This window comes from Rutilus rutilus (genome assembly GCF_951802725.1).
Source record: "Rutilus rutilus genome assembly, chromosome: 6".
Classification (NCBI taxonomy): Eukaryota; Metazoa; Chordata; class Actinopteri; order Cypriniformes; family Leuciscidae; genus Rutilus; species Rutilus rutilus.
The window spans coordinates 2,518,320-2,539,565 of record NC_140214.1 but is presented as its reverse complement, the minus strand read 5'-3'; the positions used below and the strand labels follow the sequence as shown (position 1 = coordinate 2,539,565).

The window sequence follows — 21,246 nt, the reverse complement described above, 5'->3', positions numbered from 1 at the left end:
AAGATGTGAGGATAGATATATAGATATATAGATATATAGATATATAGCAGGGTAAATCATAGAGATGCATGATTAATCACTAAAAGATCATGATCTCAATTCAAACACCCACACGATCTTATTCCTAAATGACAATGATTCGCCTGTGTCTATTAAACCTTTGACAAAATCACACCATTATGAAACAGTCTTTTCAACCACACAATATCATTATTTCAGTGTTACAAATAAATAAAAAAATTCACAGGAAGTACTGAGATAAAAGTATATGGTTCGGATAATTAACACTGATGTAACTTGACGCTTCAAATAACGATTGTATCAATTATATCGTTACACCAGTAGGTGGCGACAAGTGACTGTTAAAAATGTGTTTGTCATTGAATCATTCATTCAAGAGATTCGTTCAAAAATGCTGATTCATCCAGTAATGAAACAAGTGAAGGATTTATATGAGTCATTTGGCCCTATTTTAACGATCTGAAATGCAAGTAACTTTGTGGGCGGATCTCAAGCGCTGTTGCTATTATACCGGCGGGATAAATGATTCGACGCAAATCTAAAATGGGTTGGTCTGAAGCACCGGCGGCGCCAGGGGGGGTCTTGGGGGGTCTCAAGACCCTCCCAAAAAACGCCTTGCCCCCCCATTTGACCCCCCTCCCCCTTCCTGATTAAAATATATATATATATATCCGGGATCAAGATTTAAAAATGTTTCTCTTCAAACTACGCAAAACAATAATAATTAATAATTTATTCGACATATAAAAAAATATAAACATAAGAATCACTGCGACGCACCATGAACGTTGCTGCGCCTTGCTTCAAGCTGCTGCCGCGAGCCCGCAAGAGCTGATACAAGAGCTTTATATCACGCAATTCTGACTTTATAACACGTAATTGCGAGTTTATATCTCACAATTCTGCGAAAAGATGTCAGAATTGCGAGATATAAACTCGCAATTACGTGTTATAAACTCACAATTGTGAGATATAAAGTCCAAAGGAAAAAAAAAGACGGACTTTTTTTTTTTTACCTCAGAATAGTTCTCACAATTCTGACTTTATAACACGCAATTGCGACTTTATATCACGCAATTCTGACTTTATATCTCCCAACTGCGACTTTATTTCTCAGAATTGCGACTTTATATCTCACAATTCTGACTTCATATTTCGCAAATCTTTTGAAAAAAAGTCACAATTCTGACTTGTGAGAAAAAAAATGGTGAGAAAAAAAGTCAGAATTGTGAGAGAAAAAGTCGCAATTATAATTATTTATTTATTATTCAGTGGCGGAAACAAGCTTTCATAGAGAATATACTATTTTGTAAATATGTTTTCTGTCACGGGTGTGGCTATGGCAATTAAAGTTCAAGCATATTGTTTGCAAACTGCAATTGATTAATTAATTAAAAACAAAGTAGTTGATATGCTGTGATGTTTTTGTTGTTTAGTAGCTTGGCTAATTATTGGCTAATAATATGCAGTTATTAGCCGTCCACTGTATTTTTTGTTGGTTTTCATGAGACCCCCTCTTAAAATGACCAGGACCCCCCATTGCCCCCCCAATCAAAATTGTCTGGAGCCGCCACTGGTCTGAAGTAGCTTCATTACTCATAGGTGTGGTTTGGGCGTAACGTGAAATAAACCAATCAGAGCCTCATCTCACATTCCCTTTAAGAGCAGGCGTGCTTGTTCCATGGCGGATTGCTATTATAACGGCGGATTTGCCAGACGCACGCCAGGAGATTTAGATTTTAGATTTATGCCTATTTTTTCACATCTTCATGGACACAACAATGATTTCCCTCGTGTGTTAATATTTTTCCTTGTAATAATGTATGATTTGCAAAAATGAAAACTGCTGCTTCTGTGTAGATGAGAGAATCAAAGTGTATGCGCGTTGTGCACACGCTACATTATGGCCAAGCATGCACCCTTAAAATAGCATCTGAATAACATGCGCAACGCGCCACTGACTTTAGACGAGGTTTCTCCTGGTCTGTGGAGGAATTGTTTTCTGAAACTGCAAAATAGCACCAGGGAACGTTTGCGCCGGAACACGCCGCCTCTTTTCACTGAACCGCCCCCGAGAGCGCAAGTTCATTCCCTAATTTACCGACGTGCGTCTGTGGAGGGAAAAGTCCGCTGTGCGCGGGTGCAAAATAGGAATGACACATGCGTCGCTGTACAAAGTCAATTGCGCTGGGTGCAAGATAGGGCCCAATGAATCATTCATTCAACCAGATTTTTTAAACAATTCATTACAAAAATTGTAATTCTCAATTTATCCAGAATCACTAGTTAATCATGAAATCTAAAATCTAGAATTCAAACCAAATGAAACCACTCTAAAACATTTTACTCAAACAATTTTTCCTCTTAAAAATGCATTTATTTAGATGTTTTTAATTTACGTATCAATTTTATTTATCCACTAAAGCACATTTTGTACCTGTTTGGTGCTTCACCTCTTTAATATCCTCCTTTTATTTAATTCAATTCATTCAAAAGTATCAATAGAAATAGTTCAATCCAGTGTTGTAATTATGAACACAAGCTGAAATTAAAAATCTTTTTCGTTACCTGAAATAAATTTACCTAATTTACCTTAATTTACTTAAATTAAAATATAAATATTAGATGGAAACCCCTAAATGAAAAATGTTGCTTTGGCAAATAAATGAAATAAAATAATTTTAAGTTGAAGTACTAAAATGAGTAAAACTGAAATATAAATAAATTAAAGCTAAATAAAAAAATATATATATATATAAAAAAAAGAAATGTTAAAAGAAATGACAAAAGCACATTACAAAATTACTCAAACTTAAACTAATATTAAAATGAACACTATAATATAAAACATAATTACTATAATAGCATAAATATTATTAAAATAACTGCTTTAGTCTCTATAAAAGTGGATTATTTTACACAATAATTCTTTATGGTGTATTTTAATGCATTTTAGATTATTGCATCCTTAGTAAACATAATTATTGCATAAAGATGTAAATATGCATAAAAATACATAGTAAACAAAAATATTGTATGTTGCATTTTTTGCATATTAGATTATTACATACTCAGCATAGCAACATGCTAATGCTATTTGTGCTATACAGTTTCATATGGGTCACATGCAGATCAGTGTGCGCGCAGCCGTGACGAGCGCAGACTCACTGATGTGGTCAAAGAGTTTCGCTCTGAGATGTTTTCAGCCTCGGTGTAATTCTAATGGGCCTGTGCAGCTCATCAGCACATCTGAGAGAAGATAATGAGAGATAATGAGAGATAATGAGCATTTCGCTCCACTCGAATGCCTCTACAGACTCAAAGAGGGACGGAGGGACATTACAACAACAAATAACCTCTAACACAACACACCTCAGGGGGTTTCAGAGTCAGAAGGCCATCAAACTCTCCAGAGTCAAACTACACTTTCATATCTATATATATATATATATAGACCTTTAGACGACACATTAACACTAGGGTGACCATACGTCCTCTTTTTCCCGGACATGTCCTCTTTTTGGACCTAAAAAAATGCGTCCGGCCTAGTCGGTCATGAATGATTCGTTCATTTTGTGTTGACCGCGCATGCGCAACATCCTATAAGTTCTGTACTGGAAACAGACATGATTAGTTCATCTCTCGAGTCTTCGGGTTCGGGTCCGAGTCTTTCGTTCTTCCCGTCAGTCCCATAGAGGCTATGCTGTCGGTACCGGAAAGAGAAATGATTAGTTCACCTCTCGAGTCTTCTTGATCTGGAAGACTCTGGATCTGATTCTTGATCTTCTCGGATCTGATTCTTCTGACTCTTTTGTTCTTTTGTCACGTGATGAACGAATGACTCGAACCCGAAGACTCGAGAGATGAACTAATCAGTTCTGTATCCGGTACCGACTGCATAGCTCAGCCTATGGGTCTGTCACGTGATGAACGAATGACTCGAACCCGAAGACTCAAAAGATAAACTAATCAGTTCTGTTTCCGGTACCGACTGCATAGCTCAGTTTATGAGGATCACGGGATGAACGAACGGCTCAGATCGGGAGGTGAGGTAAACTAACACATAGCCTGAAGACCAAGATAAATTAATGAATCGTTTCTGTTTCTCATAATTTGGCCTTTTCCTCGCATTGCAAATTTTTTCTTATTCTAAATGCGATCAACATTTGATGTGTTTGGGGAATTTGGCTAACATGTACCATTTTAAATACATTCTGCTGAAATGAACGAAATGACTCGAAAAAAGATTCGTTCATTTAGATGAACGATATTCAAAGATCCGAGTCAGTAAAATGATCCGAACTTCCCACTACTAGGCCGGGATTTCTAGATCAACCAAAATGGCTTTCGGCTTTTGCTTTCTACAGTCGCCGTTTTTGCATTGCTTTAGGTCCCGCCTTCTCGCACGCCACCATTGGTCAGTCGGTCATGTACGTAACGCAAACATTGGTCACACTGCATCTCAGTCATTCCCCTGAGCAGCCGGAGAGCACAAGAGAGAGACAGAGCCGCGCTTGCTTGTCAACAGTGGCACATGGCTCCTGAACAGCGAAAAAAAAAAGCCCAAATTTAAATTCACATATGATTTACAGAGAAAATTCCCGTGTTTTGGTCTCGGTCGGGATCCGTGTGAAGCAGAATGCATGACTTGCAAAGCTGGCATTACGTGTCAGTGTCAAATAAAGGTGCTGGCGACCTAGAAGCCCACATAGGGAAAGTATACAAGAGAACATCCGGAGGATTGAAAGTATATTTACTGAAATACTGTAGTAGATGTTTTATTTTACTTTAACCAATGGCCATGAAAAGAAACAGTGTCATAAAAGGTGTTAAAAGCTAAACTATTATTATTGTTTTTTTATATTATTCTACTGTTGCGGGCCAAACGTTGAATGGAAAGGATGTATTACTTTATGCATTAACGTACAATAATAACATAGTTGCAAGGTTGGGAATGCATTTGTCAAGTATTTTTTTATGCATTCACCCCCCCCCCCCCCCCCCCCCCTCACCCTTACTAACACATATGCTAACACACACGCATTTCCCATTCCATCTGTTTATCACACACCGCCTCTGTTTCCAGTTCTGTCTCACTCAGTCAGTCAGTCAGAGTGAGTGAAAGTGTTTCTCATCTCACAAGCCCACACACATCCCAATGAAGTGTCTCTCCTAATCAAACCAGTTCAGATCTAATCCGGTTCTGGAGCAGCACTGACTGATTTACATGCAGGGAAGTCTGTGGGAGTCAAAACCACCCGTGAGAAAGACAAACCACACATCTCACGCATATATCCAGGGCTTGACATGCACTGTCACTCACCATTCACTGTTTTCCTTAGTTACTGGCCACTCAGTATTTTCACTGGCCACAATTTTGACATCGATACCATGAAAACTGCCATATAGATATTTGTAATATTATCTCATAATTGGGCAGCCGGTATATTAGGCTGCTGTCCCTTTAAGACCTGATGCACGGATCCACTGTACTGTTTTATATAGCGATATACTTGTCTTTATGTGCACGCACTTTGGGTGTTTGACCACAAAATCTGCAGGAATGAGTAAAACTATGCTCAATACGGGATGATATGATACAGATATGGTGGCCGATATATCATGCATCCCTAACGTAAACTTAAAAAAACAAATGAAAATTAGAAATGTTGCTTTGACAACTTAAGTGAGTTTAAGCTGAGGTACTAAAATTACTAAAACTAGTAAAGTGCATAACAAAACAATCAAACCTTTAACTAAAATTTCAATGAAAACTGAAAATAGAAAATAGAACTCAACTCTAAATATTAATAAACGCTACAATTGTCACGTAACGTGGTCTCGAAGCTCACGGAGACGATGAATACACAGAATAATCTACTCAGGAGAAACAGCATTGAAGAGGGAGAACACAAACACAGGGTTTAAATAATCAGGAGAACTAATGACATAATTGCCAGAACAGATGAATCAAATCAATAATCAAACACTGCGAAAAGCACAAAACGTAGAAACCCCAATAATAGTATTGGCTACGAACAATGCCAAACTAACACTGCTCTGTAAATAGATACACTTGTAAAAAGTCAATGCAGAAATGGATTCAACACAGTCTCATCCTCTCAATTATCGAGCATCATGTGACACTGAACACACGTGTAAAACACACAGGTGTGAGGATGATGATGAACGACTGCATTTGTCCCTGCATGCAGAGACTCGTAAATCTTCCTCACTGAAGGAGCACATAAACAAAAGCAGCAATGCTCATGGTGTAAATCACACGGGTTTACAACACTACTCAGACTCAGAGTATATGAAACATCTCCAGTCTGCAAGATTCAGATAAACATGCAGAAAATCTGCCGTATAATAATTATTATAATAATATGCTAGAGCTCCACGATTAAAGGGGTGGTGTAATGCCCTTTTCACAAGATGTAAAATAAGTCTCTGATGTCCCCAGAGTGTGTGTGTGAAGTTTTAGCTCAAAATACCCCACAGATATTGTTATATAGCATGTTAAAGTTGTCACTTTTTGAGGGTGAGCAAAAACACACCGTTTGTGTCTGTCCCTTTAAATGCAAATGAGCCGCTGCTCCCGGCACAGGGGGCGGAGCTACAACAGCTCATGTTCTTTTACCTCACACACACATGCACTGAAAATTTCAAAAACGTTTAGCCTTTTATGTTCAAACCGGAGTCAGAAAGATGGAGAGACTCGAGAAGAAGTGACAACATGTAGACAACATTTCTGAATGGTTAGTTGATGAATTTATGAAGCTTATGTGTAGTTATCTTCTAGTTATTGATTAGCATATTCTGTCTTGAATCTTGATAATCTATAAATTGTGTTCAGGGGGCGGGGTTTATGCTAATTTTAGGGTTGGTGATGTCACTAACCCGGGAGGAATGTGGTGTAGTCTCTACCAGCCGTTTGTTGTAGTCCTTAAAAAGCGATTTCTTTAAAAGCAAATATCTCTCTTTGCTTTGAGCTTTGAGCGTCGTAACTTTGCAGATGTTGTTTATGCTCAAACAGCAACATTACACACTAACTAAAGTTAGAAAAGTCAAATCATAATCAACCACCCCTTTAATCGTTAGCCATAGATTTGGCTTATTAAACCTTTTTTGTCTATTAAACATTTTTTCTGTTACAATGATTCAAATGATCACAGAAGAACTGGGATAAAAGTGTATAGTTCGTATATAAACACTGATGTCTATGGAAGTGATCAAAATAGAGTAAATCACCTTTTGAAAGTAATTAGACACTTCAAATAAAGATTGTGTTGATTACATCGTTACACCAGTAGGTGGCGACAAGTGACTCTTAAACAGGTATTTGTCATTGAATCATTCATTCAAGAGATTCAAAACACTGATTCATCCAGTAATGAAACAAGTCATTGAATCATTCATTCAAGCCAAAAAAAAATAAAAATAATAATTTTAATATAGTCTGCAGCAATTAACAGTTTGTCAGAACCTCTAGTAAATTACACTAGTAAAATTAATTATTTTGTTTAGTTGTCTGTTCAGAAATGCGGGAGAATCGCGATCTCTAGATGGCAAAAAGTACCCTACTCCATGTTTTTAATCATTGTAATGATTAGTGCAATAGTATTTTATTTTATGTAGAGTTTTTACAACGTGCAATATTATTATTATCTATTACAATGTGTATTTATTTAAACTAGAAAGGTTATTTATATAGTCTTCTTTTTTTTTTGCATTTTTAAAATGTTTTGTTGCTCTCTGCTCTACCTTAATATATATATATATATATATTATTTATTTAAAACCTGACTCTGAGAAACGCACAAGAATTCCAATGTACCTGTACTGAAACGTACCTGGGCAAATGGCAAGAAACTTTGAACTTTGATTCTCAGTTTCTCCAGAATCGTGCAGCTCAATAATACGCTATACTCAGAACCAAAGGAATATCACATGACCCCTGCTCAGGTATAAAACATACTACTCTTTTTTAAAACAATGCGAATCAGTCATGAAACATGACCAGAACGAATATATGTATATGTTCAGTACAAAAAAAAAAAAGAGAAAACATTTTTTCTGAGTTCTTGAAATGTTAAGCACAACCATTCTTACATACCGTAAATTGGCACATTAAATTAAACGTGGAAAATGAAGACTGCATTTATGAAAGATTTACACAGAAACTCATTTTGCTCGTGTTTTATGAACGAAGCCCAATGCATTACACTAACAAACAACATATGCACTCTTTATTAGTAAAATAACAAAAATAGACTAAATGAATGAAAACATAAAATAAAAGCACTTCAAAGGAATGCGAATGCAATACATGTTTTTTTTTTGTTTTATACGTGACACATGCATGTTTTGTATGCTTACAGCATAAGTATTCAAATAGGCCTATAGCCTAAAATAAAATGCAGATCGATTAAGCACAGTTTTAAATTCTCAAACTAAGCTGGGGCCAATTCATCTCCGAAAAATACGCCTTTACAGAGGAACAAACAGATGAAAGTCTCGCCAGTGGCAATAACCGGTCCATGGCCAATTACTGAAGCACAGCCGAGAACAAAAGCCGAAGACAAGATCACCTCGAAAGGAGGAGAAACATGAGATAATGAAGCTTTAAGCCAGAGGCCGATCAGCCGCCGCATCCAGAGAGACAGACAGATTAATAGTCAGACTTAGCATTATCCACACCGATAACTCTACACACGGTGGATATGAGCTTAATATAGCCAGCGGTCGCAGGAGCCGAGCATCTGTGAACAGGCCGGCGCACCGAGGGTTAACCGGCTGTCTGGTTGCCATGGTTACTCTGGAATACCGGGAGACTCAAACTAACCGTGGAGGGAAAAAATCCTCTATTGTCTTTTGCATATGGATAACGGTGCGACTCTGCGTCTTCACACGTTTCTATTGCTTTAAGGTCTGCTTAAAAAGAAGAATCGCATGTTTAGATAATTGCATTTAATAAAGGCTGAAAAAAATACAAAACAGGATCTGTATCTATATCTTAAAAATCTGTTTATTTATGAAATAGTGTTATTAAAAACAAGTGTTATTTGACAATATTATGGATTATTTTATTTGTTTTAATAGCTAATTTTAAGAATAACCAGCGTTAAAGAGCAGAACAGGTCTGACTGTTAATTTTGAATAAAGAATAACTGGCATTAAAATGATTTACTAAAGATAGCAAAACAAGACTGTATTAATACATCTACTGTAAAAAGTGTCAATGTTCTGTTGACACTTACAGACGCTTTATATCTGATCTGAACCCTTTCATTCATGCTGATTTGGTTCAATAAAAAACAGTAAATTTACATGCAATTTCCAAATGACTACTGTTTAATTTAATGAGCACATTTGCACACATCTGCCTCAGAAACATGTCAGTGATGTCAAACACACATTGATATGAGCGTCTGTCTGGTGTCAGGCGAGGAGACCGGACTATAAACACAGAGACACTGAGACGCCTTCCTTTGTTTGACGGTTCCTCTCATTAACAGGCGTGAGGGGGGCTGGGAGGGGGGCTGGGAGGGGGGCTGTGAGGGGGGCTGGGAGACCTCCTGCGGACCGCTGGACGAGAGACAGTTAAACACAGAATAATAGCAGGTTCCTGCTCTTGTGGAATGGGGTTTACATTAATGGAAATGTAAAAGACATCCAGAGATACTAAACTGCAATTGTAAACGCATACAAATGAAGACTGTTTCAGTGCAATGCTTTTCAAAATCAGAATGAAATTTATTGACAAGGAATTTGTCTTGAAATTGAATGTGTGTGTGTATAACACTTTACTTTAAGCCTATATAAAGCCTTTATATATATATAAAATGCATTATAAAAGTATTTTTAAAGCATTCATATTTTTTCTCATTATAAAAGCATTATTAGAGTGCATTATAAAAGTATTTTGATGCATTAATTATGCCTTGTAATGCACCTTATAATGCATTGTATGATCTCATGATAATTATAACCTCAGTTTAATACATTATAATACTTCTCCATTCAATGTCACACCTTTAGAAAGTACAAAACACATTCAGATGAAACAAGGAATCTGCAAATATAGGCTTTAAGTGAAATGTTACCTTTGTGGAAATTTCTGAATATTCTCGACCAATAATAATAATAACTTTTTTTTTTATTACATTACTCTCTTATTCTTTCTCTTTTCTTAGGATGAAGTGGAAAAATAAGTCCTTCCTAATGTCAGGTAACACGGTAACATCTTAATTATCTAGTTTGATTGACGTCTAAAGTCTAATTTATTTAATCATTTGAATAAATCCACCACATTATATTACACCAACATCAAGTTTCTCCAGAGTATCATATCAGATCACATGAAGGAACATTACATCAACAAGAAGGAAGCACTCATGTCTGAACAACGACTAAACACATCTCAACTCAACATTAATAATGAAGATCTGACAGGTTATTCATGTAAAGACATTAACAAGACAAAAGCATTAAGGACACACACAAACACAAGTCATTAATATTCCCACAAACACATTCTTGGATTTGACAGTAATGCGACGGAAATGAATCTGTAGGTCACATGACAGTGACAACATGCCGGATGTAGTACGTCCCAGATTACATTCACACACTCACACACTCACACACTCACAGACTCATCACATGTAGATTAATGTCCAGTAGTTTCAGTGATGGTGAAGTGACTGGCGCTCGGGAGCTGTCCGGTGCTGAAACACACTCACACACAACTACAGGGACATTTTTAACCCTTACTTTACATTTTTTAAGTTAAAGTAATCTTGATTTTGCTTTTTTTTTAAACTTCACATCCAATTTAACTCTTTCCCCGCCAGTGTTTTAGAAAAACTAAACAAAAACGTTGCCAGTGCCGGCATTTCTGATCATTTCGACAAAACTTTCATGGCCCCCCCAGAATATTTCGTTGTGTGAATATCTGAACATGCATATTGAAAAGAAAGAACAGCTTTGATATGATATGTGTGAATATCTCTCTCGCTGCTCATAAAGGAATCTGATACATCTAGATCCAAACTCCCAGGCTATTCCCACAGTAATGCTCATATACGCACCGTAAGCAGTGTACAGAAAACACAGGTGTTAAACTAGGGAGAAGACAAATGTTCCTAGGGACGACTTCTATTCCCAAACCTCATTTACTATATACTCTGCATGCACGCACACGCACACACACACACACACACACACACACACACACACACACACACACACACACACACACACACACACACACACATATTCTGGGACATTCATTGACACAATGCAATCTCTAGCCGCTTACCCTAACCTTACCCATCACAACTAAGTGCCTAACCCGACCCCTTTAGGGTCACCTTATTATAACCTTATCTCTAAAACCAAGTCTTGACCCTCAAACAGGCCTTTAAAGGCTCTCAGAAAGAGAGGACCGGCCAAAATGTCCTCACTCTAATGGTCTAAAACTCAAACTGGTCCTCACAAAGATAGTTGTACAAGTACACACACACACACACACACACACACACACACTAAGACAGTTGGTCTGATCTCAAACGCCTTCAAACCTTCATGTCTTCTGTTGAACTAGGGACCCTCCAGCAGGGAAATACCAATTACCCACAATCCCATATAGGGAAGAAAAATCACAAATTAGATCTCTATACAATCTAAGTACTTTCTCCTAGACGGTAATGCGATTAAAGGCCGGGCAATGGAGCCGTTCGCTGAAGTCCCCTGCTTTCCAAATGTGCTCCTCTAGAGGTTTAAAGGATCTCAACAATGTTTCAAACTCTTTTCCAAAACCAAATTCTACAATGAAAATTGCATTTGTCAGATTCAGTCTGAGCAAGACATGTTTGTTCTGGGGGCTAATGCACATGCACACGAACTTCACAAAAGTTTTAAAAGCAAAGCGTTTATTTCCGCCCAGCGGTGACTTAGCAGGTGTTAATGAACTGATGTTTAACTTAATTAAACCAGCATGAACTGTGACAAACATTATCAGAAGATTCTGCGTGTGTGCACAGCGGCCCTCGACAATGAGGGAACGCATGGGGTTGATTTCACTATTCATACAACCTGCCATAATCATCTAAAAATAGTGCTTCCAAAGAGGATTTCACAGCCTGAGAACATTTTCAAGAGTCAGTTCATGCAAAAATAAACAATAATGCCATAATTTACTTGTTCCAAAATCTGTATGACTATTTCATGGAGCACAAAGGCTGGTCTTTTCCATCAAATTATAGATTAAAATGGCCTTCAAACTCAAAAAGGATAAATTTTTTTAAAAACATACAAGTATACTAGTCCATATTTCGTCAGTTAAAGTCCCCCTGTGGCTAAATCCAGCTTTTAATGTAGTTTATGTGTCTATGTGGTGTTTTTAATACGCTTTAAGACAAACCATGTGTAAATTCATAAGTCGACACCATTGCTGAGTATTTCCTCCTTAAAACTGCAGTGAACCAAAGACAGTCTCAAAAACACGCTTTGAAATCGCTGGTGTTTCTGACGTCACAAACTACCTTGTAACCAATCAGATCAACGTGTGATCGTCAACCAGTGGATCTCTGAGCTGAGTGAGTGAGTGGAGGCGGGGCTCATTTGCATATTCATAGTACCGCGCATACTAAATGAGGCAAGGGTGTCGAGTTACATTCAAGATATTTTAAGGCGTGAAGAATTTGAAGAAGGAAACAGCTTCTGTTTCAAAACAGCTTTTTTTATTAATAAACAGGAAAATAACAGTGTTAATGTTGTAAAATTCATCAATTATGAAACCAATTCAATTGCAGCAAGGAGCCATGGATTGTTTGGGAAAATCTTAGTGTGAATTATCCTGTCAGGAGCGTATGCATTACAACATCACCACAGAACACAGCTGAAAGGTTCTGGAAGAGACATGTTTGTTCCTCGCGTGTCTCAGAGACCCTCCTGTGAACTTACACGCATCCAGACACAATTCATTATGCATGAGCCAACAGCGTGTTCTGCTTGTGTGTTTGCACACAAAGGTTACAAGTGTGTGTTTGTTTCTGTGCTTTTTACTTCTCCTCAAATAAATATGTGGCATCAGCACAAGTAAAACTGACCACACTGCTAATGTGTTGAGGGTGGTTGCCAGGGCGTTGCTAAGACTTTGCTATGCAGTTGCCTGGGCATTGTGGGTGGTTGCTAGGGCATTGCTAAGCAGTTCACAAGGGTGCAGTTGCTAGGGTGTTGCAGATGGTTGCCAGGACATTGCTATGCAGTTGCTAAGACTTTGCTATGCAGTTGCTTGGGCATTGTGGGTGGTTGCCAGGGCGTTGCTAAGCAGTTTACGAGGGTGTTGTTGGTGATTACCAGGGTGTTGCTTTGCAGTTGCTAGGGTGTTGTGGGTGATTGCGTGGACGTTGTTATGCAGTTTACAAGGGTGCAGTTGCTAGGGTGTTGCGGATGGTTGCCAGGACATTGTTATGCAGTTGTTAAGACTTTGCTATGCAGTTGCTTGGGCATTGTGGGTGGTTGCTAGGGTGTTGCTAAGCAGTTTACGAGGGTGTTGTGGGTGGTTACCAGGGAGTTGCACTGCAGTTGCTAGGACATTGTGGGTGATTGCCAGGATATTACTATGCAGTTGCTAGAGCATCTCTTTGCAGCTGGTAGGGCATTGTGGGTGGTTGCCAGGGTGTTGTTATGCAATTGCTAGGGTGTTGGGAGATGTTACCAAGGCATTGCTATGCAGTTACTCAAGAGTTGCTATGCAGTTGCAAGGGCATTGTGGGTGGTTGCCAGGGTGTTGTTATGCAGTTGCTAAGGCATTGCGGGTGGTTGCCAGGGCATTGCTATGCAGTTATTAGAGCATCGCTTTGCAGCTGGTAGGGCATGGTGGGGGTTGCCAGGATGTTGCTATGCAGTTGCTAGGGTTGTGTGGCTGGTTGCCAGGGTGTTACTTTGCAGTTGCTAAGTCCAATCCAAAATTATATTCCAACAAGCCACAGATACTGTTCATGTCGCCCAAACAGTGCAGAATGAGTTCAATACTTAGTGTTAGGGGTTTGTTCAAATCACTAACAATAAATAATACCAGCAACAGTAATAGTAATGCTTGACTAAACACACACCAAATGTATGCTCAGTTCTGCTCAGTTAAACGTTCTGCTCCACTGCAGAAAGTCCAGCATGCAGATGGTCAGCAGAACAAACCAATCAATACAGCAGAGCGTTTAAACCCAGAACAGCAGCGTCTGTTGAACATCACGTCCACATCACTTCATCAGCTGATGATCCATGGAGATGAAGGACTTTACAGCAAATACAGACTGAGCTCTGAGCAAACAGCCACACAAACACTGACAAACACGTCTTATTAGGTCAGGAACACAATTCAGAATGAAGCTCGAAGTTTTAGACGCTTCAGATCAAATCTGACATTTTTATGTACAGTAAAATGAGGCTAACAACATTTCCTAGCTAAATTTGGTGTAGGATTTACGTAACACATCGAATTAAATGTGAAATTTTGAAGTAGAAAGACTGAAATATTGTTTTATTGTAAAACATATTCCAAACATCTTTGTTTTATAATAATTATTAACTGTGTACTGGTATTTTTTAACTGGAAAAAGTTGATTTTTTTTTTTTCACTTTCAAGTCAAATCAGAACAATTATGATATTTTTAAAATCTCCAGTCATAATTCACCCCAAAAACTACAATTTTCTTTCACATAAAGGATTTGTGTTATTTATGCCATTAAGTTCTTATGATTTTGTAGATTGTCTCAAAAATCATATGATATCATTTAAGACAATTAAGCACATTTTCCCCAAATTCTCATTAAAATAATGCAAATATAAATATAAATATACACTGTCTCATTACTTTAACAATACAATTTTTTTTTTTCTTGATATAAATGCAGCCCAACAAATACTACCATCAGGAAATATTGCTAAATATAAAAAATAAAAAAAAATAATAAAATATCATAATATCATAATTGCATTACGGTAATGAGAATTGGAGGGTGTTTATATGTCAAGAAAATAATTACATTTAATAATGTCACAATGCTGTAATGTCAGTCTCTAAATGGTATCTCTTGGTGCAAAATATAATTTCTTATTTCCTTTAATTTTGGGGTGAAATATGACCTATGACCTATAGACAACACAGACTGTTTTCAATGCTCACATAAGCTCTGGGTGAGAGAGAGAGAGAGAGAGAGAGAGAGAGAGGGAGAGAGAGAGAGAGAGAGAGTCATGAAGTGGACATGCTGATGGATAAGAGCCTCAGATATTGTATCGAGCTGCTGTTTGAACAGACGGGGGGTTTAAGAGGACAAAGACACAGACAGCTTCAGGAGAAGAGAGAAAGAGAGAGAGAGAAACCACTGTCTTCATTTTATATTTTCTAATATGTATAATATACCAATATATCATGGTGTAACAATATATCATGTCACAATATATCGCAATACAAAAATGCTACAATATGTATTGTGTATAGTTCACCCAAAATAAAAATTACCATGTGAGAAAAAAATTCAAGTTTTCAGAGTTTTAGTGTCAGTAGTACATTAAACTACTACATATAATGATGAATATAATGTATAATAATGCAATGGAGGAATATTTGTGTGTCCTGATAATGCCAGATGTCTGATATTGCCAGTAAAAAGTGGCTCACATAGGTTTTAAATAGATCTAGTCAGTGAAAGAGTGCATAATCATCTATAATAATTCAGTATTTTCAGCTTCAGAATCATGAATATTGTTATTCTGGTGTCTCTATTGTCCTGCATTGGGTTTCAGCACCAAGTCCGAGTCTATTCATTTACACACACAGTATATTTTTTGTTAATCTTTTATCATATGTCTTGGAGTATCGCAATAATATGGTATCGTGAGTTCAGTATCGTGATATGTATCGTTAGGGTATCGTTAGACTCCTATTAAAACTGCCACAATTTAAGTCAAAAAGAGAGAGAGGTAAAGGGGTTCGTATTGCATCGATCAGTCGCTGAAACACAAAGGCTGATCAGATTGATCGGATTCGTGAACTATACATAACACCCGACCTCGAGCCCTGATTTCTCTCGGATCACCCTGACCCGTTCACCCTCGGCTCCCTTCACCCCTAAAACACCATCTCATTATCATACGCCAATAAATCCATCCGCATTAATCCTCTTATTTCCACCCTAACCTCTCATTGTGGTCTTCTACAGCTGAGCATTCGGGCTCAGAGAATCCCAGACTGCAGACAATCCCGAAGGAAACACTGATGGAGAATCCTGGCATGTGTGTGTGTGTGTGTGAGTGGCCCGTGATTATGATGTCAGTGTGTCGCGAGGGTCTGAAGAGCTTCTCATGGCCGACGGGATGAAGAATAAATGCCGGGACGCTTTCATCTCGAGCAACTTCAGTAAAGCTGCCGAAGAGGACGAGATCTTCTTCGCCTTTACCTCTCGCCCACGCCTGTCCGACACACAACACACTCACTCTCTTCTTCTACACAGGAGCATTCATGAGCAGATATTTACAGATGAAAACAGCTGCATGAATAACTGATCTGAGACATGCAGTCGCTGCCTTCAGGAGCCGTCAGATCTGACTCTGAAATGACTTTCACTGCTGTACTGCATCATGACTCGAATGAAACATTACAAAGGGAAGCACATTTGAGGTGTTTTGGATTTTAAACATTTACATGCACATCCTTGCGACTTGCAATGCAAATGTGCGATTTCTTATAACTTTTATTGTGTATTGTTCTTTTCTGCATTTCCCTTCTGTGTACTTATCTATATTATTACATTTGCATTCATGCATTTAGTTCACTTTTCACTGCTGTATTGAAAAACATTCATGACTTGAATTAAACACTACAAAGGGAAGCACATTTTAGATATTTTTGATTTTAAACCGTTGCATGCACATCCTTGCGACTTGCAATGCAAATGTGCGATTTTGACCTTTCTTATAACTTTTACTGTATTGTGCTATCCTTTTCTGCATTACTAATCTATATTACTACATTTGCATTCATGCATTTAGCAGTCACTTATATCCAGAGCAACTTACAAAAGAGAAAGTATATCATACTTAAGAGCCAAGATATGATAAAATGCACACATTATTTTATTTTATTTTTTAATACAAACATCTGCTGAATGGAAAAATGTAAATATGGGTTCTTTCTGTGCACATCAATCAAGAGTTTCTGGTGACACAAAGACTGCACTAACATTCATTAGATGTGAACAGATCATGTTCAGAATCAGATATCCACATTCACATTCACACATCAAATCATGCACGCAGAAATGACAGCATGCCTGGCAGAGATTACAGACATCCAGAGGGTTCAATCGGATTTGAAATCAGACATCCACCAAAAACCCCATGTCTAGTGCTATTAACCCGCGAGCAATAACGATTCAAGGACCCGATTAATGAGATCATGATTTAACACGCAAGTAATATGAGATTATGATATGAAGTGTCCTCTTACCTGGAGTTGTTAAAGTTGTCACGAGACCTCACCGGCGGAATGGATGAAGATCAGCTGAGCAGAAGCGATGGAGGAAGAGTCTACCTCATCCGAGTCTGCTGGAACTTCAGTCACAGCAAATGAATTGAACTCCAGCAATGAAGCTGTACACGCTCTTGAACAGTTTCCGACGGCAAAAGCAATGACAAGGACCGGGCAGATCCGCGGACGAGCACGAGCACGCGCACACTGACGTCGGTCTCGCGCCTCCTCCGTCTACTGGAGATCAGAAACAAAAGGGTGTTGAAGAAAAAGAGGAGAAGAGCACACACAAACCCCCCACCCGACCCCGAGAGAGAGAGAGAGAGAGAGAGAGAGCAGCAGTCACAGCTGAATATAGAGCTCATGGGAGAATACGTCAATATATCATGACTGTTAACAAATCATATTGCATTTTAGACTAGCTAAATATTTTAGCGGCAGACAAGGTTCTTTATTGGAGTCTAAGGTTCCAACTTCCATGAAGAACATTTAACATCCATGGAACCTTTCCATTAAACAAAAGGTTCTTTATAGAATGAAATTTTGATTTTTCTTCACTGGTTCTTTAAGAACTGTTCACTGAAAGGAATCAAAAGTCATTATTCTATGCATGGCATCGCAGTGAAACCCCCTTTTTTATAGCAACTTTATTTTTAAGAGCAGCCTAGCCTTTATACAGCGCACTATGAAAATGTTTTGTCAAATAAACTGGTTTAATAAGCGTAAAGTAGCAAATAAGTAAGGAATTAGTGACGACGGGACGGACCGTTGAATTATTCACCAGTAGAATCAGGTATTAATAACCATTATTCAACAGGACCGGAGTCAATTATTCAGCTTATGCTACGGTCACCACACCTCAAAACATTGTTCAGATTACGTATTTCAAGACATTTGTCAGGCTTTTTTTATTTAAAACGCTCTTGTGTGCAGGACTAATTTCTTACGCATCTCATCCCACGCCTCCGTTGCTAATTTGTTGCTAATTACAAAATGTCATTTTAAAAGCTTGTAACGTAGGCTTGATAGCAGACTCATGCAGTTATTAGTGCAGTTATTAGAGAGAGAGAGATTAAGTGTGTGTGAATCACCTGAGTGTGTCTCTCTCAACAGTGTTCATCAGCAGCGTCTCTAATAGTGAAACTGTAAGTTTATCTGCTTCAAGAACAGCGGCGTTATTCCCTCCCTAATGAGAAATTTCAAGTTGCTAAACTATTTTACTGATAAACTCATCAGAGCAACGTTTCTGTGTGAGTGTGTGTCCGTACTGTATGTGTGTGTGTGTGCGTTTGATTGGGAGAGAGAGAGTAGCCATGTACTTTAACTAATAAATGCATAATACATAATAAAACGTAATTTTGTGGTAAAAAAACATGGAAATAATTTGTTTTTATACCATTGTTAACTATATGCATCTGCTTGGTCAGTGTTGTTGTGGGTTTTTTGCTCTTTCGCTGTTGTCGGCTGTAAAACCTCTGAAATAACTGAAATCATTTGGCGTAGTGATATGGAACTGTAATGCGGTCAAAACCTGCTGGAACTACTTTAGCCGTGTTTCCCTGATAATAACTGCACACCTTAGAACGTTCGTCAACCAATCAGATTGAAGCATTCAACAGCCCTGTAGTATAATATGACTTAATTGACCTGAATAGCATGCCAAACAAAGTCATTTTAAAAGGAATGGTCACATTAGCAAAATTTGGAGGAAAATTTGCTAGCAAAAAGCGTTAATTTGTCCATTATCAATATTATAGTGATATATGAAGCACCGCTCACACAAAAGTCACCAAATTGAGCGAAATCTGCGTACGAAACTTCCGCCCTCATGACAATCCCAATAGCGTGGATTCCTATTGAAATGACTAGATTTCGCACTTTAAGGGTCGACCAGGTAGAAATAGATCCGTCAGTTAACTTCACGACTTTACTTTTAGTGTTTATTGACACAACAGATATTTATCAGCAACGTTTCTACCACGTTTAAATAACCACAAAACATGAAGATTAGACGTTACGAACTAAAATGCGGTGTTCGTTTAGGAAACTGGAGCGCTTTCTGTCACGATCGGAAGCCTATTGGAGAATACATTGGCAAAACAAGTCATTTTTTGTTTACATATGATATGACAAGAATGACAAAAAAACATTTTTGATGGTTGCCGTTTGGTTAACTGTGCAGGCGATGGCAAACCAAACCTTGACTAATCACGCCCCAAATTTGGCTAATAGAAATGATGATATCCTTTAAAATGTTGACCCTCTGAAAGTCGTTGTATAATTTAGATACATTGGGAATTGCTTACAGCCTTGAACAGAAGTATATCACCCGTGAACAACATAATGAGGTTAATGGAGTCCATATTTAGAGTGAGCTGAGCTTATGATCAGAGCAGATTTAACTCACTGAACCCTCAGATCTGAGAGGACTTTTACCTGAGGAAGAAGGGGTGCGTCTCAAACGAGTCACCACATCAACAGACATCTCACATTGTTTGAGAGAAAACTGTAAAAATGCTTATTAATGTCGTTTGCACTTACAGAAATTAGGATTTTTAGCTCCGGTGTTGATCTGAGACTCTATAAATTCCCCGTCTCTGTTGCAGTGGAGAGAAGTGCTGACTCAAGGCCTGTAAACTTTAATCCTGGCATAGGTGTCCACCACACACACACACACACACACACACACACACACACACACACACACACACTCAAACACACACACATACACACACACACACACACACACGCGCACGCACACACTCAAACACACTCACATACACACACACACTCTCACTTCCACACACACTCACTCACTCACACACACTCTTACACTCACACACACACACACACACACACACACACACACACATACACACAAACACACTCATACACACTCTCACTTACGCACACTTACACACACTCTCTCTCTTTCTCTCTCTCTCACACACACTCACTCACTTACACACTCACTCACACACACACACACACACACACACACACACACACACACTCTTACACTCTCTCTCACACACACACTCACACACACACACACACACACACACTCACTCACTCTCTCGCACACACACACGCACTCACACTCACACTCTCACACACAAACTCTCTCTCACACACACACACACACACACACACACACTCACTCTCTCTCTCGCACACACACGCACTCACACTCACACTCTCACACACAAACTCTCTCACACACACACACACACACTCACTCACTCGCTCTCTCGCACACACACGCACTCACTCACACTCTCACACACAAACTCTCTCTCACACACACACACACACACTCACTCACTCTCTCTCTCGCACACACACGCACTCACACTCACACACACAAACTCTCTCTCTCACACTCACACACACTTTGTAATACAAGTGCATGCTGTACAGTACACTATATACTTGATACTGCTTATAAAAATTGGCATGTAAAATATATGCAGTTTGCAACAATCAATATTTCAAAGTCACATGGTCTTACTACAGCGAGTGGTGTTTAATCATCACAGATAATATTTGTATTTTTTAATCCAATTTTGTGCATAAATGTCTTTGGGTTAATTCATCACAATGGAAACAGAAGGATAAGTCAAAGCACGTGTAGTTTACTCACATCCTCCAGCCGTGCCCATCATCTCCACCAGAGGGCGCTCCT

The 21,246-nt window shown here is 38.5% G+C and overlaps 1 protein-coding gene across 1 annotated transcript in view; it reads right to left on the bottom strand.

The window, feature by feature from the left end:
• ncana (neurocan a) overlaps window positions 1-17,701 on the bottom strand; it is a 73,565-nt gene extending 55,864 nt beyond the window's left edge. The window contains exon 1 of the mRNA XM_084411883.1: window positions 17,541-17,701. The gene's annotated coding sequence lies outside the window, so the exon portion shown is untranslated. The remainder of the gene's footprint in view (window positions 1-17,540) is intronic.
• Between the last annotated feature and the right edge of the window lie 3,545 nt (window positions 17,702-21,246).